This window comes from Chiloscyllium plagiosum, unplaced genomic scaffold (genome assembly GCF_037043375.1).
Source record: "Chiloscyllium plagiosum isolate Xiang-an unplaced genomic scaffold, Cpla_swu_hap1 HiC_scaffold_30, whole genome shotgun sequence".
NCBI lineage: Eukaryota > Metazoa > Chordata > Chondrichthyes > Orectolobiformes > Hemiscylliidae > Chiloscyllium > Chiloscyllium plagiosum.
Window position 1 is genome coordinate 23,776,040 of NW_028270168.1, and position 20,279 is coordinate 23,796,318.

The following is a 20,279-nucleotide window of genomic DNA, read 5'->3' on the forward strand; positions in this document are numbered from 1 at the left end:
TAATATCAAAAAGCATGGCATTAAAGTTGTTTTTCAGACTGGAGGCCTGTGACCAATGGAGTGCCACAAGAATCAATGCTGGATACACTACTTATCGTCATTTATATAAATGATTTGAATATAAACATAGGAGGTAAAGTTAGTAAGTTTGCAGATGACACCAAAATTGTAGTGGACAGTGAAGAAGGTTACCTCAGATTATAATGTGATGTTGATCAGATGGGCCAATGGGCTGAGGAGTGGCAGAGTGAGTTTAATTTATATAAATGTGAGTTACTGTATTTTGGTAAAGCAAATCTTAGTAGGACTTATACACTTAATGGTAAGGTCCTAGGGAGTATTGCTGAACAAAGAGAGCTTGAAGTGCAGGTTCATAGCTTCTTGAAAGTGGTAGACAGGATAGTGAAGAAGGCGTTTGGTATGCTTTCCTTTATCGGTCAGAATATTGAGTACAGGATTTGGGAGGTCATGTTGCAACGTACATAACATTGGTTCGGCCACTGTTGGAATATTGCGTGCAATTCTGGTCTCCTTCATATTGGAAAGATGTTGTGAAACTTGAAAGGTTCAGAAAAGATTTACAAGGATGTTGCCAGGGTTGGAGGGTTTGAGCTATAGGGAGAGGATGAACAGGCTGGGGCTGTTTTCCCTGGAGCCTGGGAGGGTGAGGGTTGACCTTATAGAGGTTTACAAAATTATGAGGGGCATGGATAGAATAAATAGACAAAGTATTTCTCTGGGGTGGGGGAGTCCAGAACTAGAGGGCATAGGTTTAGGGTGAGAGGGGAAAGATATAAAAGGGACCTAAGGGGTAACGTTTTCACACAGAGGGTGGTACGTGTATGGAATGAGCTGCCAGAGGAAGTGTGGAGGCTGGTACAATTGCAACATTTAAAAGGCATCTGGATGGGTATATGAATAGGAAGGGTTTGGAGGGATAGGGGCCAGGTGCTGGCAAATAGGACTAGATTAGGTTAGGATATCTGGTGAGCATGGACGAGTTGGACCGCAGGGTCTGTTTCTATGCTGTACATCTCTATGACTCTATGACTCTATAACTATGAACAGTCAAGGATGTAACCCTCCTCAAGTGATGGGCAAATTAAACACAGAATGTTATTTTACACCAAGCTGCAACAATGGGAGGAGAATCCAAGTTAATGAAAGAATAAGAAATTTAAAGTCTGTAGCAGTTTATGGTGTATTGCTCTTGTAAAGTTTGAGCGGGAACATGTGACAGAAGTAAATGCTTTAACCAAAATTTCTATCACGAAGAGTCAATTGTTCATCGTGATGTACACAATAAAACAAGACTGAAATACAGATTTCCGGCTGAGGAAAAGTTAGAGGCTCATGAATAATTTGAAGGTGTTAAATAGTTTTAATTCTGAACTCACGTACTCAGGAGTCAAGTTTCCTTCATAAATTTCTGTGTTGATTGTAAGTACACACAAACATAAGAGGGTAGAAAGGAGACCTGGTTGCACCCATTTTTGAATGTCATTTGTCCCAGGATCTCACGTCCAAACAGATATTGAACCAAATCATTTTTCCAGATATCTGGAGGGTTAGATTCTTTGCATTTTTGAGTGTGTGACCTCATCTGCAGCACTGACATTGTATACACATAAATGCACTGTATGTGCATGTTTAACTTAACACATGCACATATACATATAACTACAATAGACCAGTTGCAGTAAGAACAGTGATTGTCAGTTATTCTTCAATTTGAGGATGACAACACGTGAAGTAGATAGTCACGTGTGCAGCAAAGATTCATGCAGTAAATATACACATGTACTTTATGAATACACATATATACGGTACATCTATTCTATGAACAGGGAGGTTGTCACAAGGTTTAATTTCTTTCCTGGCCTTCTCTGATACCTGGCAAGACATCTGTAACTTTTAACTTTCTACAACAATGGTCAGGTGCGGTCCAAAAGGACCGTGTGAAAATTCACCGCAAGTAAACACAGGATATCTTTCCCCTCACACGAGTGACTCACTTATAGGCATGTTCTCACGCATCCCCTCTGTTCCATAACATACATGCGAACTGAAAATAGCCTGATGATTTTGATTGGCCATTCACAAGAAGGCATCTTAGCATAAATACAGCAAAGGGCATTCCATACCTGGAGAATGGCAGTATTTTGATTAAGGTTAAATTCTGGAAAATGATTCTCATGAAAATAAGAAATAGTTTTAACAGATTACTGAATAAATGGAATAACTGAATGTTGGTCAGATCCACAGCACATCAGCAAATGATGTGGAAAACGATGGTTTCATTTCCTTATTTCCCTTGGTCAGCTGTAGGAGAGGCAGCCAGCTGCAGGAATGTGAACAGCTGTACCCACACACTTTCTTACGATGTTAGACTTCACAGAATTAGCATCAGCTTTAACCCTTCCTTACCCTCAATGAAAACCAACATCGGCCACTGGCTCACTGAGCATCTTCCAACCCAAATGAAAGGTCAGCAAGCTGAACATTAATAGCTGTTTCTCACCCCAGAGATGCTATCTGATCTGCTGAGTGTTTTCCAGTGTTTGGATCATATGTAATTACAATTATTATCATCCAATACTCTTTTCGGGAAGTACACTTCAGTATCGTTTGCACACTGTCCTCATCAGCTAGCTTACACAAACTCAGAGACTGCCATTAAAATATTCCAGTATGGAAAGCGTCATAGCTAAAGACAGCCTGTAATCATCCAACAGTGTTAGCATTCCTGTCTGGGTCAGACACCTATGGATTCTGTATTACATGACTCGATCGCATAATCCCTGCTGGCACTCCCCTGCAATCCTGAGGCAAGTACCATCCTTCAGCTGACTTACCCACATGATTGCCTACACATCAACAGTCACTGGAGTTCAAGAACAACCAGCAGGATTCTCACATGTGCCTTGGGACCTGAATATTGGACGCAATCAGGGATTCTGAGCTCTCACTCACTGGCATCGGGGCCAACTCAATCTTACTGCAGATTGCAAGCTAATGGGCCAATTCTGAGGGTTGGTCGCTCAACAGCATCAGGAGCTTCAACAGGAGAAAAAGGCACTACTGAGGGAGTCTGGAGATCAGGAAGAATGAGAGGCAAGGTTTAAATTAAAACTCCGAGGGGCTAAGCAGTCAGGTGTCCCCAGATTGTCCACTGGGGCTATGTTTATCGCTTTCTCTGTCCATGGCCTACTTTTGGGCAGGCAGCCTCCAGCTGTGATGGCCCTTCCAGGTTTCCAGACAACTGCCTCCATGAAGCTGGCAGGCAGGAGGCAGTTCTGTTGCTGGCAAAATGTTTGCAGGCCAAAGGAATTGAGCCGGAGTGGATTGTTAAATGTTTCAATTGGCTGCCAGCCTCTTTTTGGCGGCTGGTTGCTACAAATGCAGTTCTATCATGAAAATGCAAGACTGCATCAAAAAACTACTGCAAAGTGCCCTTGCCAAGACCCCCACTTCCAGCTCGCCATCAATGGGCAAGAAAATCCTGCCCCTTGTGTTGGCTATGAAGCACTTTGGGTATTCTAAGGATGAGAAAAACAGCCTTTCAATGCAAGAACAAAGAAAATTTACAGCCCAGAAACAGGCACTTCGGCCCTCCAAGACTGAGCCAATTCAAATCCACTGTCTCAACCTGTTGCCCAATTCCTAAGCATCTGTATCCCTCTGCTCCCCACCTACTCATGCATCTGTCCAGACATATCTTAAGTGAATCTACCGTGCCTGCCTCTACTACCTCTGCTGGCAACACGTTCCAGGCACCTACCACCCTCTGCATAAAGTACTTGCCGCGTGTAACCCCCTTAAACTTTTCACCTCTCACCTTGAAAGCGTGACCTCCCGTTGTTGAATCCTTCACCCTTGGAAAAAGCTTATCTCTATCTACCCTGTCTATACCCCTCATGATTTTGTAGACCTCAATCAGGACCCCCTCAATCTCCTTTTTTCTAATGAAAACTAACCTACACGACCTCTCTTCATAGCTAGCACCTTCCATACCAGGCAACATCCTCGTAAACCTTCTCTGCACCCTCTCCAAAGCATCCACATCCTTTTAGTAATGTGGCGACCAGAACTGTACACAGTATTCCAAATATGTATGTAAGATAGTGAGGCAGATTGGTTCATAAATCTACATCTATTCATAAATATGTTCTTTTTACTTTAGTCCAATATGGGATGTGGGTGTTGTTGAAATGGCTGGCATTTATTGCCCATCCCCAGTTTCCCTTGAACTGATTGGCTTTCTAGGCCATTTCATAAGGGAGTTAAGAGTCACCACAATGCTGTGGATCTGGAGTGATATGTACGACAGACTAGGTAAGGATGGCAGATTTCCTTCCTTAAAAGACATTAATATAGGTTGCAGAGAGAAACAAAAAGCAATGTAGTTATAAATGAATATATGCCTCCACATCTATACATATAAAAACATATGCCAAATTATACTGAACCTGTCAGCTTCCAGCTCAAACCAAGTGGTAGCAGCTAAAGCTACTGGAACTACACAACCATTCATTCCCCTTTCCTGCCAGCTTGCTGGTTGAAAAAAATTCACACATTTATTTTTGATTTACAATATGCTTTTTGATTGTAGAATCATTGTGGACGAACAGCACATTAAATATTAATTCAACCACACTCCCATCCTCTGTTTTACAACCTGTAATTGATATTACAAGAGTAAGAAACTCTCTGAATGGTCAGTTTACCAGTCTATTGACAAAATTATTAAATTGTGAAACGTTTTTAAAATTAAGGCATTTGCAACGGACACAGGAAAAATGGAATAAAGCTATTTTTGATTGTAGTGGTGCACACCACAGGGATATAGTCCCACTTTGCACAATAATCATTCTCAACTCTTGTTTTCAATAAAAGGATTCAAAACAAGAACAACGCCAAAATTATTCCTGGTTTCTTTCACCTTTCTCCCGCTGAGTGATCATGACTAAGACAGGGAGGTGGCAGGGTGGGGATGAGGGGAAATAAAAATAATTAAGCAGTTTATCTTCTTTGGCTGCACAATCAAGGGAATCGCTGCTGCTCAATTTGAGAACTACTGTTTGGTAAAAGGTTTCATCAGCTCACTGAATTGTTTCTCAATGGCTTTAAAAGCAATGTTGTGTTCAAGACTTGGCAAAGATGACAAAATGTCTAGACACAACCGAAGCTATTGAGAACAGAGAATGTGCAAAGTAGAATATTCCGTTTATTTCACTATGATTATCAGCGAGGTGCTTGCTCACAAATGTGCAGCTTCACTGAGCTGGTTATGGTGTGCACACAAAATTGAGGTTTGTTCCACTTCATTCTCTGTCCCCATTTTACCTCCAAGCCATAAAATCGGGGAGTTCAAATCCCCGTCCCAGATCTCAATAATTTAGGCAAACATTGCAGTTTGGGAGGATCGATATCTCCTCAAAGATACCACTGTTTCAATCACATCTTAAACCAATTCCTGCTAGTTCTGGTGGTTCCGGTGCAACTACATTAATGATTACATGACAATTCACTTCATCCTGGTCCCACCTACACATCTGACTTGGCCCCCAAAACATACTGTCACCTGCAAAATGGATCCATTAATCAATAGCCTTAATCGCAATGAGGTAAAAAGGAGATGCCCCAGTACAAGATTCTGAGGAACACATTTGTTGCAACCTGCCCCAGTTAGAGTAGGTTCCCTTTAGTTCTACTCACTTCTCAACCAATTACTAACCCACACCATGTGATTACCTTCAGTTCTGTATGCTCTATCTTTGCCAAAACTATCCCAGAAAACATTATCAAAATTAACAAATTAACAATCAATGCATTGGCATTTGGAGGACTTTGATCTCTGATCAGCATTTCCAAGTGATTTTACATGAGTGCTTTGGCATGGTTTTGAGAAGCTGGAATAAAGTATTATAAATACCATCCTTTCTATCTTTGAAAGTCATCGAAAGTCTATTGATGTTAGAATAGGCACTTTGCCACACAGCCTCTGGCCTGAGTCCACATGGCCTAATTTAAAAATATTTTGCCACATCAGTCATATAAGGGAAGTCTGATGTTCAATCACTGGAGAAACCTGAGCTGATATTTGAGAATCGAAGCAGGGCACATAACATTTTGGAAAGGGATAGGGGGTGTGGGAGCAGGCAGGGAGCGATTAGTCAGCGGATTGGCATGTCCCACACCAAGGGGGCAATGAATGCAGTCACTGTTGCAGCAAACTTCACCGGTCATGTTGTACACAGGAAGATCCCACAAACGGAATCTGATAAATGATCATGTATTTGCTGTTTTAGTGAATTTGGCCATGGCATCAGCTGGAACTCCTCTGCTCTCCTGTAAAATGGTTTTGTTGGAATTTTTATATCCACCACAAAAGGTTGCTAAGGCCCCAGTTTTACTTTTCATCTGAAAGACGGAATTCCAAGATTATATTCTCAAATCTCTGAAGTGGAGCTTAGTCTGATGACTCAGAATTACAAATCTACTTTGTACCTTCTCTAATGTGATGATAACCTTTTGATAATGTAGTGACCAGAACTGCACACTGTACTCTAGCTGTGAACCAGCTAGTTTTAGCATTATCTCACTGCACTTACATTCTACGCCTTGGCTAATAAAGGATCCCTAAACTTTCTTAACCAATTTATCCATTTATCTTGAGTCTTTCAAGAATTGATGGACATGTACTTCAATAAAATCCCTCTACACCTCTAAGCAGCCACTTCTCCTGCTTAGTATTCCATATTACATAATCTTTAGAAGTTGATAACTTTTGAAAAGAGATTTGATCTTCCTTTTCTCAGCTGACAAAACGATACTGCACAATTTCATAGCTTAAAAACTTTAAAACCACAAACAAAATTGCCAAAACCATATTCTCTTTTTGTGGGAAACTTGCTGTTTAAACTAAAGCAAATAATGTTTTCCTTCTGTGCCCAGCACCATTTTAATTACCGTGGAATTGCATCTCTTTTTTGTTAACACTACACAGTTTCTCCCAGTTTCCAATGAGTACCTCCAAGCCCATTTCACTGGCTTCAAGGACTTTCCTCAGATTTTGGAGAATTTCTTAAACCGGCCATCAGCAGTATAGCCCATTCCAGTGATTTGTTTTCTCCTGGCAAATCTAGCAACACAGATACCCTACAGTGTGGAAGCAGGCCATTCGGCCCATTGAGTCCACAGGTGACCCTCCAATGAGCATCCCAACCAGGCCCACTCCTCTACCCTGAAACTCTGCATTTCCCATGGCCAATCCATCTAACCTACACATCCTTGGATTGTGGGATAAAACAGGAGCATCTGAAAGAAACCCACGCAGACATGGGGAGAATGTGCAAAATCCACACAAACAGTTGCCCAAAGGTGGAATTGAACCCAGGTCCCTGGTGTTGTGAGGTAATAGTGTTGACCACTGAGCCACTGAGCTGCCCCCGGAACAGAAGACTGTGAGATGTGTCTTTTTGACTAAAGACCATTTCCCTCCTGCATCTCGCTGGGGTAATTAGGAAATGGGGCCTCTTCTCTCTGATGTTTGCACAGGGATAAACACCTCATCTTCTGCCTGGGCATCCTACAGTCTGGAAGATTCAACATTGAGTTCTCCAATTTCAAATCACCTCCTTTCCCATCCCCCAACTCCCTTCATAGCCCCTCCCATTCCCTTCCATTCGCCTGATCAACTCTTCCTTCCAGCTATCAACTGGATTTATTCCTCCTATTGACCAGCCAGGTCATATCCTCTGCCTATCTTCACCTATCCCTGCCTCACCACCCCGCATCCCCCTTCCCCCCCCTCCCCCGCACCTTTATCTGCAGCTCCCTTGACACCCATCCCCGTCCTGAAGAAAGATTACACACGAAAAGTCGACTTCACCACCTCCTGATGCTGCCTGGCTTGCTGCATTCTTTTAACCTCCTGCTTGTCTACCTTGGATTCCAAGGGTGGCACGGTGGCACAGTGTCTCACAGCGCCAGAGACCCAGGTTCAATTCCTGCCTTAGGCGACTGACTGTGTGGAGTTTGCACATTCTCCCTGTGTCTGCATGGGTTTCCTCTGGGTGCTCCCACACTCCAAAAATGTACAAGTCAGGTGAATTGGCCATGCTAAATTGTCTGTAATGTTAGGTGAAAGGGTAAATGTGGGGGAATGGGTCTGGGTGGGTTGCGCTTTGGCGGGTCGGTGTGGACTTGTTGGGCCGAAGGGCCTGATTCCACTCTGTAAGTAATCTAATCTAATCTAATCTAAACTTCTGCAGTTTTCTTGTCTCTAACCAAGAATTGCTTGTCTGTATGCGTTTCTCCTTGATTTATAGGGAAGTTTATAACCTAATCACAAAAATTGCTTCCTTTTTTTCTTCATCATGACAACGAGAAAAACATGAACTTTGCATTCGGGTAGAAATGCTCTTGAATGATCCTCGACCTCAATTCTCACTCATCTTGGAAATAAATGGAGAGTTTACAACAGAAATGTTCAAAACTCAGTATCTTTACAATAGAAATGTTTGAAACCCAGTATCTCTACACCTTTCAGGACAAGGCAAAAATGCTGGAAGAAGTCAGCATTCCCAAGCTCCTCTACAAACTCCATGTTCATAGCAGTAGTATTATGGATGGACCATAGTTTAAATGTGCGCAGTTCCCAGAGGTAGCTAGTTAATTAAATGATCACCTATCTACAAAGTAATCAGATTTTGAATTCCTGGGAAGTCTGGAACCCAGAGTATGGAGACGAGAACAGGTCAGTTTTTCAAATCATTTCCTTTGGATAGCCAGGGTATCCGTTTGGTGATGTAAAGTTTCCCTTTGGATCTGATCCCAGGACACTCTGGCAGAGGAAATTTGCACTGTGGAGGATGTAAGAAACCCTTTATGACTCTGAAAAGTAGGTGTGCTTGTGTGTTAAATGTGCATGCATTCATTTCTTTTATTTGTTCATGTCATTTTGGTGTATCTGGTTAGACCAGCAGTTATAGTCCATTTCTAATTGCCATGGAGAAGGGGATAAGAGGTTTTCTTGGACTAGATTCATGACGAGAGCTTATTCATGGTGTCATAGAGAACAGAAAGAGGCCACTCAATCCCCTGTACCTGTGCTGGCTTTTTGAAAGAGCCAACAAACTCATTCCACACCGCTGCAACTTACCCTCACGTGTTTATCCAAGTCCATCTTGAATGCTAAGGTTGAATTTGCTTCCACACCTTATCAAGAAGTGATATTCTTTTTAAAGAGAACCAAATAATTGCTACCAGCTAGAATTGGAGTTCCATTTTAATGACATAAGAGCAGAGCAGAGCAATATCAAACATTTTGAAGTTTTAATGGGTGCTAATTAACTTATGTCCATGTTTTCTGATGCCCAACCCTTCTGCCAGTGGAATCAGTTTCACCTTATCGTTATCATCAAAATCCCTCTGAATACTGAACACCTTGATTAAATCTCCACCTAGCCTTCTTTGTTCAAAGAATAATCCCAGCACCTCAAATCTCTCCATGTAACTGATGTTCCTTCATCCTGGCACATTCCGGTAAATTCTGTCCGTGTGTGAGGATGGATAGTCTAAAGCAGAGTACTTCTTCTTTGAAGGCATCTCTCAGTGTCAAAACATAATTGAGTACGTTCTGCAACCCGTGGTACAAAGAGTGAAGGATCAATTCTCCAAACTTTATCCAAACACTGGTCACATCTGCATGAGAAATCTCTTTGGAGAGACAGACAGCTCCTTGGCAAGTATGATTTTTTTGCAGCGGTCTGCAGGGGATGACGTAGAGGAAACCTTTTGTTGAGTATCAGGCTTAAGTCCTAGTGTTCCTCTGAATCTTCTTTTGACCTTTACTCAGAAACTCTGCATTTCCAGCAATTCTGCTCTTTCCCTGGGGCATCCCTGATTTTAATGACTCAATCACTGGCAGCTTCCAGGCCCTGAGTTCTGCAATACCCTACCCAAATCTGATGTGGAGATGCCGGTGTTGGACTGGGGTGGACAAAGTTAAAAATCACACAACACCAGGTAATAGTCCAACAAGTTTAATTGGAAGCACTAGCTTTCAGAGCGCTGCTCCTTCATCAGGTGGTTGTGGAGTACACAATTGTAAGACACAGAATTTACAGCAAAAGTTTACAATGTGATGTAACTGAAATTATACATTGAAAAATACCTTTATTGTTTGTTGAGTCTTTCATCTGTTAGAACTCCTCAAATCTTTAAGACACTTTTAAAATCTAGCTCTCTGATCAAGTTTCAGCTAACCCAATATCTCCTTCTGAGACTCAGTGTCAGCCTTTTCTCTGAATACAATGGGAACATCAGGAAAGGCTGAAGGACTTGAGGCTGTTTTCGTTGGAGAGAAGAAGGTTGAGAGATGACTTAATTGAGACATATAAGATAATCAGAGGGTTATACAGAATGGACAGTGAGAGTCTTTTTCCTCAGATGGTGATTGCTAGCGCGAGAGGGCATAGCTTTAAATTGAGGGGTGATTGACATAGAACAGCTGTCAGAAGTAGTTTCTTTACTCAGAGAGTAGTAGGGGCATGGAACGCACTGCCTGCAACAATAGTAGACTCATCAACTTTAAGGGCATTTAAATGGTCATTGGATAGGCATATGGACAAGAATGGAATAGTGCAGGTTAGATGGGTTTCAAATTGGTTTCACAGGGCGGCGCAACAGCGATGGCCGAAGGGCCTGTACTGTGCTGTAATGTTCTATGTTCTAACTGCATTAAAGACCCTATATAAATGCAATTTGTTTTTGGTACCTTCTCAGTGTTCTTGCTGCATTAAGAATTTAAAACAAGCAGAAACACAGCATAATAACATGCACTTTCACCAATACCTTCAAGGATCTGGATTTATTTTACAGCAAAGCGGCCTTTGTTGTAACTGACCACCATGATTCAACATTTCTTCACAACAGTGAATGACTGTTGTGTATGTGTGTGCGTTCTTGTAAGTGTTTGTGTCTGGGTACAGCATGTTTTTGTATGTGTGGGTATGCAATTGTGTGTGCATGTGTGTGTATATGTGGCTGAGTGAGATTGTGTGTGCTTTTGAATCATCTTCACAGCTCATCTCAATTTTCTCTAGATAACAGCACTCGCAGTGGTCTGTAACATCAGACACCCCCTGGGGACCTCAGCACGCTTTATATAGCAACTGCTAAATTATTGACTTCCCTGACTGATTTTTCACATAGTCAGTTTATGAGATCAAGCACAATGAGGACAGGTTCAGGGGTTCAAGTCAGAATCTTTACTTTTATCATAATTAGGTGCAGCTTGACCATTTATCAACAATACAAAATGCAAGAGCTGCTGTGCAACCAGACAGCAAAGGAATGAGTAGCAATTCAGCTTACCTCAGCTCAAATTTAGGACAGATAAAGAAATAAACAGTTACAGTTCCAATTGCTTATCACACTTCACATGTCTGAATCTCAGCTGCAAGCATTTTCTCTGGTTCAGGTTCTCAGGGTAACTTTTGATATGCTTGTTGTCTTCATGAATGAAGCTCTCCATTTTGGTGAGACACAGGCCAGTGAATCCTGGGAGATGACAAATGTAAAATATTTCCGCTGTTCTCCATGGAGTCCCCTCCTGCGACTGCACTCAGAGTGGAGCAGTTGACTCATGAGATTGGGGTCAGGTACATGTACAGCAGAGCTGATTTTGAGCGATTAGCAGATCAAGACACCCAGTATTGGGTGTGTTAGTTTGGGAAAGGATGCTGCTGTGGTCTGCCTTTGTACCTGCCAGATTCAGAGGATCTTGTGAAGGCACTGGCTTAATTAGAAAGAGAACAAGTGCAACAATGATGCATTATGATCAATCCCACCTTGAATCCTGCAGTGGAGCTTGAACCATGATCTTGGATTTACAGGCAAGAGTGCTGCCCAGTGAACCACAGTTGGTGATCGTGTCCTGGTATCCAGTTGTCCAATGTTCTGAAGAAGAGTCGTACCAGATTCAAAACATTAACTCTGTTTCTGTCTCCACAGATGCTGCCAGACCTGCTGGGTTTCTCCAGCATTCTCCGTGTTTGTTGCCTTTTGCACGCATAACCTGTGAAACAGGTACCACTGAAAAGGGTCAAGAGGAGCAACATATGGAGTTGGCATTTTCACAGAAGCAGCAGAGGGACAGCTTGAGAAGCACTCAGAAGTAAAACCTGATAACATGTTCACTTTCCCCCACCATGTGCAGTCAGGTGATGAAGATAAACAAAGAGAATGCAGCACACAAAAATTAAAAGGAAGTTACAACATGGTCACAGACATACTATAAGTCCAGTCTTAATGAGTGACTATTGCCATAAATGATCATTACCAAAGGAGCCAGCACTGCTGAGTTTTGCAGGGTTACTATTAATCGATTACAATATGCATTGCCTGGAGATTTTATCAGTAGCAGCAAGCATTGCCTCTTGTATGAATCCTAGTGGTAGTCATAAACCTGGTCAAAATCATAGCAAATGCTAATCTCGACAACAAATTCCAGCAGCAGCAAGGATTACTGAAGCAACCACACCTCTTGATAAAACATTTAAAATTTCAACAATTATTATAAATGACTGCGGATAAGGAAATCAATGGAAAGGCTGTAATCTGATTGCACAAAAACAGAGATCAAGTGCTGATTGGTCTCACTTATTCTTGAGATCTTCAATCTGCCCTTTCATCCCTTCCCCAGCAATCCCTCTTCAAAAGAATGGATTGAAGTTGGAAGGTGAGCACATGGAGCCCTGCAGTTTTGGGCACACATTCAAAGTCAACTGTGCTGCCAAACCACCCCTGACACTGTTAATCCAGTGACTGAATTTATTCGGTGGACAACGAGACAAAACTAATATAAGCAAAAAAGTTGCATTTATGGAGCACCTTTAAGGCAGAGCAATGTTCTGAGAATTTTCATCAGAGTATAAGTGAACAACATGTTGTTGAGTAGATTACCAAAGGTTTGATCAAAGAGATAAGTTTGAAAGATTGTTTTAAGAAGGAGAAATGGGTTTTGAAAAGGGAATTCCAGAGATTAAGTCCTTGGCAGGCGAAGACCATCCTGACAATGGTGAAGTGATGGGAATCATGGATGAGCATGAGGCCAGAGCTGGGGAACATTATTATCTTGAAAGGTAAGAGGGCTGGAACAGATAACAAAGATAAGGACAGATGGGGTCACGGAACATTGAGAACTTTAAAAATCAAGGTGTTACAGGGTCACAAGTCAATGTAGGTCAACATGTGAATGGGATTTGGTGTGAGTTACAATAGCAGCAACAGTTTTAAATGAGGTCATGTTTCATAAAGGCTGTGCAGCACTGAAATAATTAAAATCTGAAAATTGTTCATTCTACTTGTAATTTTCTCAGAATATTCTCATCCTTGACAGGATTCATGCTCATCACAAAACCACCAATATCTGGCAAATGACACTAACTGCTGAGTGTTAATAGAATCATTGAAAAAGTCCCAGTTATAATGCATTCAGCACCCTGGCTATTGAACAGATACTTTGCAGTTCTGAAAATGATTCATACTGGACTCTAAACATTAACTTGGTTGCTCTCTGTACAGATGCTGCCAGATGTTTAAAGTCACTCTAGCATTTTCTCTTCTTATTTCCGATTCTTTGCATCTTCATGAGAGGAACCAAACTGAGAAGTTCCAAACAAGTAGACAGAGCCCTAGACTCAGTAACAAGCAATTCATCACTCACATAATTAAGCACTCCTGAAGTTACTTTATTGACGTAATCAAGCAGGGGCAGAGATAGCTCCTGGACTAATTTCAATCGTTGTCATGATTTGGAGATGCCAGTTTTGGACTGGAGTATACAAAGTTAAAAATCACACAACACCAGGTTATAGTCCAAGAAGTTTATTTGGAAGCACTAGCTTTCGGAACTGGTGGTTGTGGCGTATAATCTAGTGCTTCCAAATAAACTTGTTGGACTATAACCTGGTGTTGTGTGATTCTTAACTTCAATCGTGGGTGGTTGTTTGCTGTTAAAACTAGGCCGTCTAGCATAAGGGCTCAATAGTAACAGCTGGAGCATAAGGGGTTAATAGTAACAGCTAGAGTGCACTAGCAATGATGTCAGTTCACATGGGGATGGAACTTGAGGGATGAGGTTCCATCTATTTCCTGTCATCAATTGTCCAGGTAAATGGGATGATATCCTGACCACCTCAGTGGACTGTTTACGTCCTCCTACACCAGACACAGATGGTCCTGCAACTCCTCAGAGAGAAGCAAGGGCACAATCAGGTTAGTCAAGCCACTGCAGTGTTTTTCTCTCTGACCTGACAGTGCCATCTGTGGTGGGATTAAAGTAAACTAAAAATGTAAATAACTTATTGGTAGAATGAAAGATGTGTGTGTGTGGGGGTGCAGTGTAAAGAGTAAGTGGCTGTTCTGCGAATAGTTAAGAGTGCATCAGCAGTGACATGTGACAATGAGAGATCACGTGGAAATGGGGCCTGAAGGAAGAAGGTTCTAATCTGCTCAGCCATGTCTCTGAAAATTATGCCCATGATGTTTGTTAGTTTGCACTAGTATAGTTTCCATTCACAGCTGTCAAAAGGACCCAGATGCCAGTTGTGATATTTATTCAGCTCTAATTTCACATTGTGAGTTTAAATGGCAATTAATGTGAAAATGTAACCAATTTCATGAAACTCAAGTGCTGGTTGAGGACGAGCTGCTGTTTTTGCAAAGCTAATAGGTGAATGGTGCAAATTGTCCAGCATCCTGTGGCAATCTGCAAATCACAGAGCCTCGTCTTCTTGTGACAATTGACTGAGACGATGTACCCACCAATAACAGCAGGTACCATCAGCTCAACAGTAATTTCTGCACCAGTATATTTCTGGTGGCACAGATCTGAAGTTGGAAAAGCATCTGAAACTGGTATTCGGTCAAGGCACGTGGAGTTATTAATGATGCAACAGGTGCCAGACAGCCTGTGCTGGTTATTTGTGAGGAATTTCATCACCAATTCATTTCTCCTTTACAAATATGATAAGCATGGCTGATAATGTATTGCATTTCAGGAAGTGTTTAAAAATAGCTGCTAGGAAATGGTCTCTGGCTGGGGATCAGCCACAGGTAAAACGAACGCCCACCAGTTTATTGAGTATAAACAGGAAACTGGTTAACAGACAGTGGGTAAAAATAGAACCCATATATTCAGCTTGAAAATGACGATGAAACACTGTGGCTTCGGCCTTCCGGCTATGTAACTTTTTTTTTCCATTAAGAAAGCTCAAACAAGTGAAAAAAAGAACGACTGCAAAGCCACATATGACCCAGAACAGGAAATGCATCGCATCAAAGCTGTAAATGCTTCTGTTCTCACTCATTGCTCGGTATTGTTCATCTAAATATTTGAAGGGGAGCATTAACATTTGGATAAGATGCATTGTATGGTAATGAGTGTTCAAGCCAAACTTGACAGTCGAGCAATGTGCTTAAAGTTCACCCTGACCAAGACCTTTATCGGAAAAGAAGGACCAAGAAACGTTAGTCCATTAAAATTTCAAACTGGTGCCCCCTGAACCAATGGCATCCACGAGCTGATCTCAAGAGTGTTCATGAAGTTAGGAGATTAAACATGTGTTCTCAGCTGGAATGTAAATCACTGTATCACTGAATGACAGATACTTGATTCTGTGTAGGTTCCTATAAAGAATTGTCCTGTTGCCCAGCTCTTTTCCCAAAGGCCAACATATGCATTCTTTTCAGATATTTATCTAGTTCCCTTTCGAAAATTATTACTGAACCTGCCGCCATTGCTTTTTCACTGAAGACCATCTCAATTCACTGCTTAAAATTTTCCTTTGTCATCTTTCCTTTTGTGGTTTTGTTGATTATCTTAAATCACTATTCTCCTGATACTGACATTTCCGGCAGTGGAAACATCTTTTCCTCACTTGTCCTTTTAAACATCTTCAATATTTTGAGCAGCTTCACCGAGTCTTCTCGACTGTAATAAAAACAATCGCAGCAGTTCCAGTCTCTCCATGTAACTGCAGTAAGGAAGCGTGAAACATGTAGAGCTCTGTCCGCTTGGCAGCAGATCCACTCCCCTCAGTTTGTATGTTCACACACTGTGAAATCAAATTGTTCAGGATCTGTACATTGTGAGAATATAGGAGGCACCGGTTAGTATTTCTGTGGATGACACCAAAATTGATGATGTCATGGGCAGTGAAGATGGTTATTTAAGAGTACAATGGGATATTGATCACTTAGATCAGTGGGCTAACGAATGGCAGATGGAGCTTAAATAAATGTGAATTGTGGCATTTTGGTAAGACAAACCAGGCCAGAACTTACACAGTTAATGGCAGGGCCATGGGGAGCACTGTCAAACAGAGAGACCTAGGGATGCAGATACATAGTTCTTTGAAAATGGGGTCACGGGTAGACAGGGTGGTGAAGAAAGCGTTTGGCACGCTTGCCTTCACTGGTCAGAACAGGAGTTGAGATGTCATGTTACAGCTATGCAAGACATTGGTAAGGCCACTTCTAAAGTACTGCATATTATTCTGGTCACCCTGCTATAGGACGTTATTAAACTGGAAAAGGCGCAAAAGGATTTACAAGGGTGTTCCTAAGACTGGAATGTTTGAGTTATAAGGAAGGGTTGGATACCCTAGGACTTTTTTTCCTTGGAGCATAAAAGGCTGAGGGGTGACCTTATAAAGATTTATAAAAGCATTACAGGCATAGATAAAGTGAGTAACCAAGGTCTTTTCCCCAGAGCAAGAGAGTCCAGAACTAGAGGGCTTGGTTTAAGGTGAAGAGGAGAAAGATTTAAAAAGGGACCTGAGTGACACCTTTTTCACATAGAAGATGGTGTGTAAATGGAACGAGCTGCCAGAGGAAGTAGTAGAGGTGAGTACATTTACAACATTTACTGTAAGTAATCTAATCTAAAAGACATTTGGACAGATATATGCATTCCTCTTTACCTAACTCTATCTGCATAAATGAATTTACCCTTTCTCTCTTGCATGTCTATCTACCTTCATCAATGCTAATTACATAAAAGATCCCAAACTTCTACACTTAACCACTCAGGTTATTATTTCTGATGACTGGTGTTCCCCCTCCTTTATTTGACAGTTTCAAACTGACATTGTGAAAGGGAAAGTCCATGATCAACGTGATCAATATGTTCTTTGATAGCAGCTTTCTCTGAACACAGAAGCAAGTGCCATTGGTTTAGCCAGTGGCCCTCTGATCCTGCGGTGTGTGCAGCGAAGTGCAAAAAGCATTCAATAAGCCGAGTGATCATTGAAATGAAAAAAGCTCTCCTCATAACCTGCAAGCTCCACATAAACCTCCTTCCTCCCAACTTAATCTTGCCTTGTCAGTTTAACCTTCAATTCATTCAATCCCTCTTGTACCTGTTGAGCTTTACTTTAAATGTGCCCATGCTATTCATCTCTATCCTCCATGTGATTGCACATTCCACATTCTAAATACTCTGGGGGTAAATAAATTCCATCTGACTACCTGCCTGGATTTATTAATGACCAACTTGAATTTGGTTCCCAACTCAAGTGTGTCTACCCTTTCAAACCACTTTGAAATCGTGAAGATCTGTATAACCCCTCAATCATGTTTTTTTCCCTGGAGAAACAAGCCCCAGCCAGTTTGGTCCATTCTGATAGTTATAGACTGTTATCATCCTTTTAATCCCGCTTTGAAGTCTTGGTGTGCTGTGGTATTCAAGGTGGTACGTAAGGCAGCACAATTTGCTCTCTGTATCCCTCAGCCTGAGACCAGTAAGATGACAAGTGAAGAGGCTGCATTCTGATCACTATCAGCGCTTGTGTCTGAACCTCAGGTGAGAAGTGGATGAAACAGCCATGAGTGAATAGTCTTCTGGTGTGAGGGTAAGTAACTAGAACATACAAAAGTAAGACAAATAACAAGGACTACCTTCAATTGAGGGATAACACAAGGGGGGTCTTCATGACTTACCTCCACCGTACTGGGTTCGCTCAATATTATTGCAATTCTGTAGTTCTTCCTTGAGGATTTTCCCTATCTAGTTCAAGATCTGTGACTACAAAGCTGAAAAAAGTCATTAAGCTTACATCTCACTGAAGACCCTTTAGGTCAAACCCTATCCAAGTTGCTCTGTAGATCCCGCTTGCACTCTCACACATTTGAGAAATTCCACCACAGCAATCTACAACATTCTTTAAAAAAAGGTTAATTGGCCCTGTCTCCCACTGTTAACAACCCTTCAAATAATTTCATGATGTGGATCTGCATCTTTGCCCAAAACCCATCGGTTCTTCCTGGAGCTGTACTCTATCCTTGTAATCACGCCTTTTTGAAAAATGTAACCATTAATTTGTGAGATATGTAATTTCTCGATAAATTGACTAACAGAAGTGAAAACATTATCACAGCAGGATAATTGTTTTAGAGTGAATGGTTATGATCTCAATAATAACCTTAAAAGGGAATTTATAAACCTTAAATAAAAGGAGGAAAATGCAGACTTATGGGGTCAGAGCAGAGCTGTGAGAATAATTCAATACTTGTTTCATGGAACTGGCACAAACCTCTTTCTCTTTCTGCATGCTTTTCCTAAACAATGAATACCCCTGAATGTCCAGTTCCCATCCTTGGTCACTCTGCAGCCATGTCTCTGTAATCACAACTATATCATAACGATTTATATCTATTTGTATTGCTAATTCATCCACCTTAGACATAAGACATTTAAGAAATAATTTCATAGCTTTCCAATTGTATATTTCCAGGATCTGGATCTGTATTTTTCCAAAAATTAACCAGTAGTTCCATTATATAAATCCAACATCCTGCATCTCTGGTTAAACATCCATCGAGACTTTTCTTATCATAATAAGATCGTCTCTGCTCCAACCACTGCCTGTATAAAGCTGTCCTTCAAACAATGATTGTTTCTCCTTGTTCTTAGTGACAAATTATTATAAAGCTCTGGTTAATTCAGCTCAATTCTGGACATGGGAGCTCAGGAATTATATAACGGCCTTGAAGTGGGTGCAGTGCACATTCACAGAATAATATTAGGGTCAAAGGTGTTAAATTAAGGGCAGGTTATATCGACTAGGCTTTCACTACAGTGACTGCAGATTAAGGGGTCATCTAGTCAGCATGTTTAAAATGATAAATGGGGTTGATTGGGCAGATAGGGAGAAAATGTTTCCATTGCTGAAGTAAGTTTAGAACTGGAGGGCATAACCTTCAAATTAAAGCTGGGCCATTAAGGGAATTAAAAGTACTTCATCTAACAATTGATAATGGAAATTTGGGACTGTCTCTTTCAAAGAAAGCTGTGAGACTGGGAGTTAAGTGAAAGTTTCAAAATAGAGATTGATAAGATTTTTTGTTCAGCCAGGTATAAAGGTAAAGATGTAGACATAGCTCAAGGGGTTGAATAGTCGACCTAAGTTTCTATGATACAATGATTCCTCATTAGTAACTCTCTAAGATAGGTTGGCAACAACAGGAGTAACAGAAGAGTAAAACTGTCTCATGGAAACTTTTGAGCGTTAACATTTTATCCCATTCAAGTGTCAGGATTCAATATCTTAACAGCAATTAACTTTTAATAAATCTACAGTCTGTAGTCTGAGCAGAACTGTACAATCGAATGCAGACCCTTTTTGGATACTGTTTCTGTTCCCACTCAACCTGAAAAGAGTCTCTATTCAAGAGCGAAATATATTCGCATAGAGGGAAGGCTACAGAGCTGGAGCCTTTGAAAATGTGACAGAAAACGGAAGGAAAGATGGATAGTCAGGAAATCATAAAGTGCAACGTAAACGCTTCTAATTAAGCAGGTTCTTTATTTTTCCAAATTATTTCAAACTCTAACCTTGCAAAGGATGCCATGACCTGACACGTTATACTAGAGCCTGTAAGTCAAATGTTACTGCTGAACAATTATAGTTTAATTCAAAATTAGGCCAAAGGTGGTCACATTTTACAACTGAAACAAGTGAAGCTATTCATCTCTATAACCATGCGAACGCAGTTCAGGTTTAGAAATGCATGCCTTCCATGTGAATGAGATCTCTCTCAGCCATTTTCAAAATGGACCTGGGCTGTCGCAGGAACTTTAGTGATGAGATGCGACCAGCCTCGCATCACAATATTCACAATCATTTGTTGTAGAATGCTAAATTAATCTGGCTTTTCAAGCAAAAAATGTATTGTTATCTTGACAGATGTGCCTCAGTTCAAATTGG

The 20,279-nt window shown here is 41.2% G+C and overlaps 1 protein-coding gene across 5 annotated transcripts in view; it reads right to left on the minus strand.

The window, feature by feature from the left end:
- The window catches only part of hivep3b (HIVEP zinc finger 3b), a 399,719-nt gene that overhangs the window by 265,549 nt on the left and 113,891 nt on the right, over positions 1-20,279 (minus strand). The gene's annotated exons all lie outside the window — the stretch shown is intronic.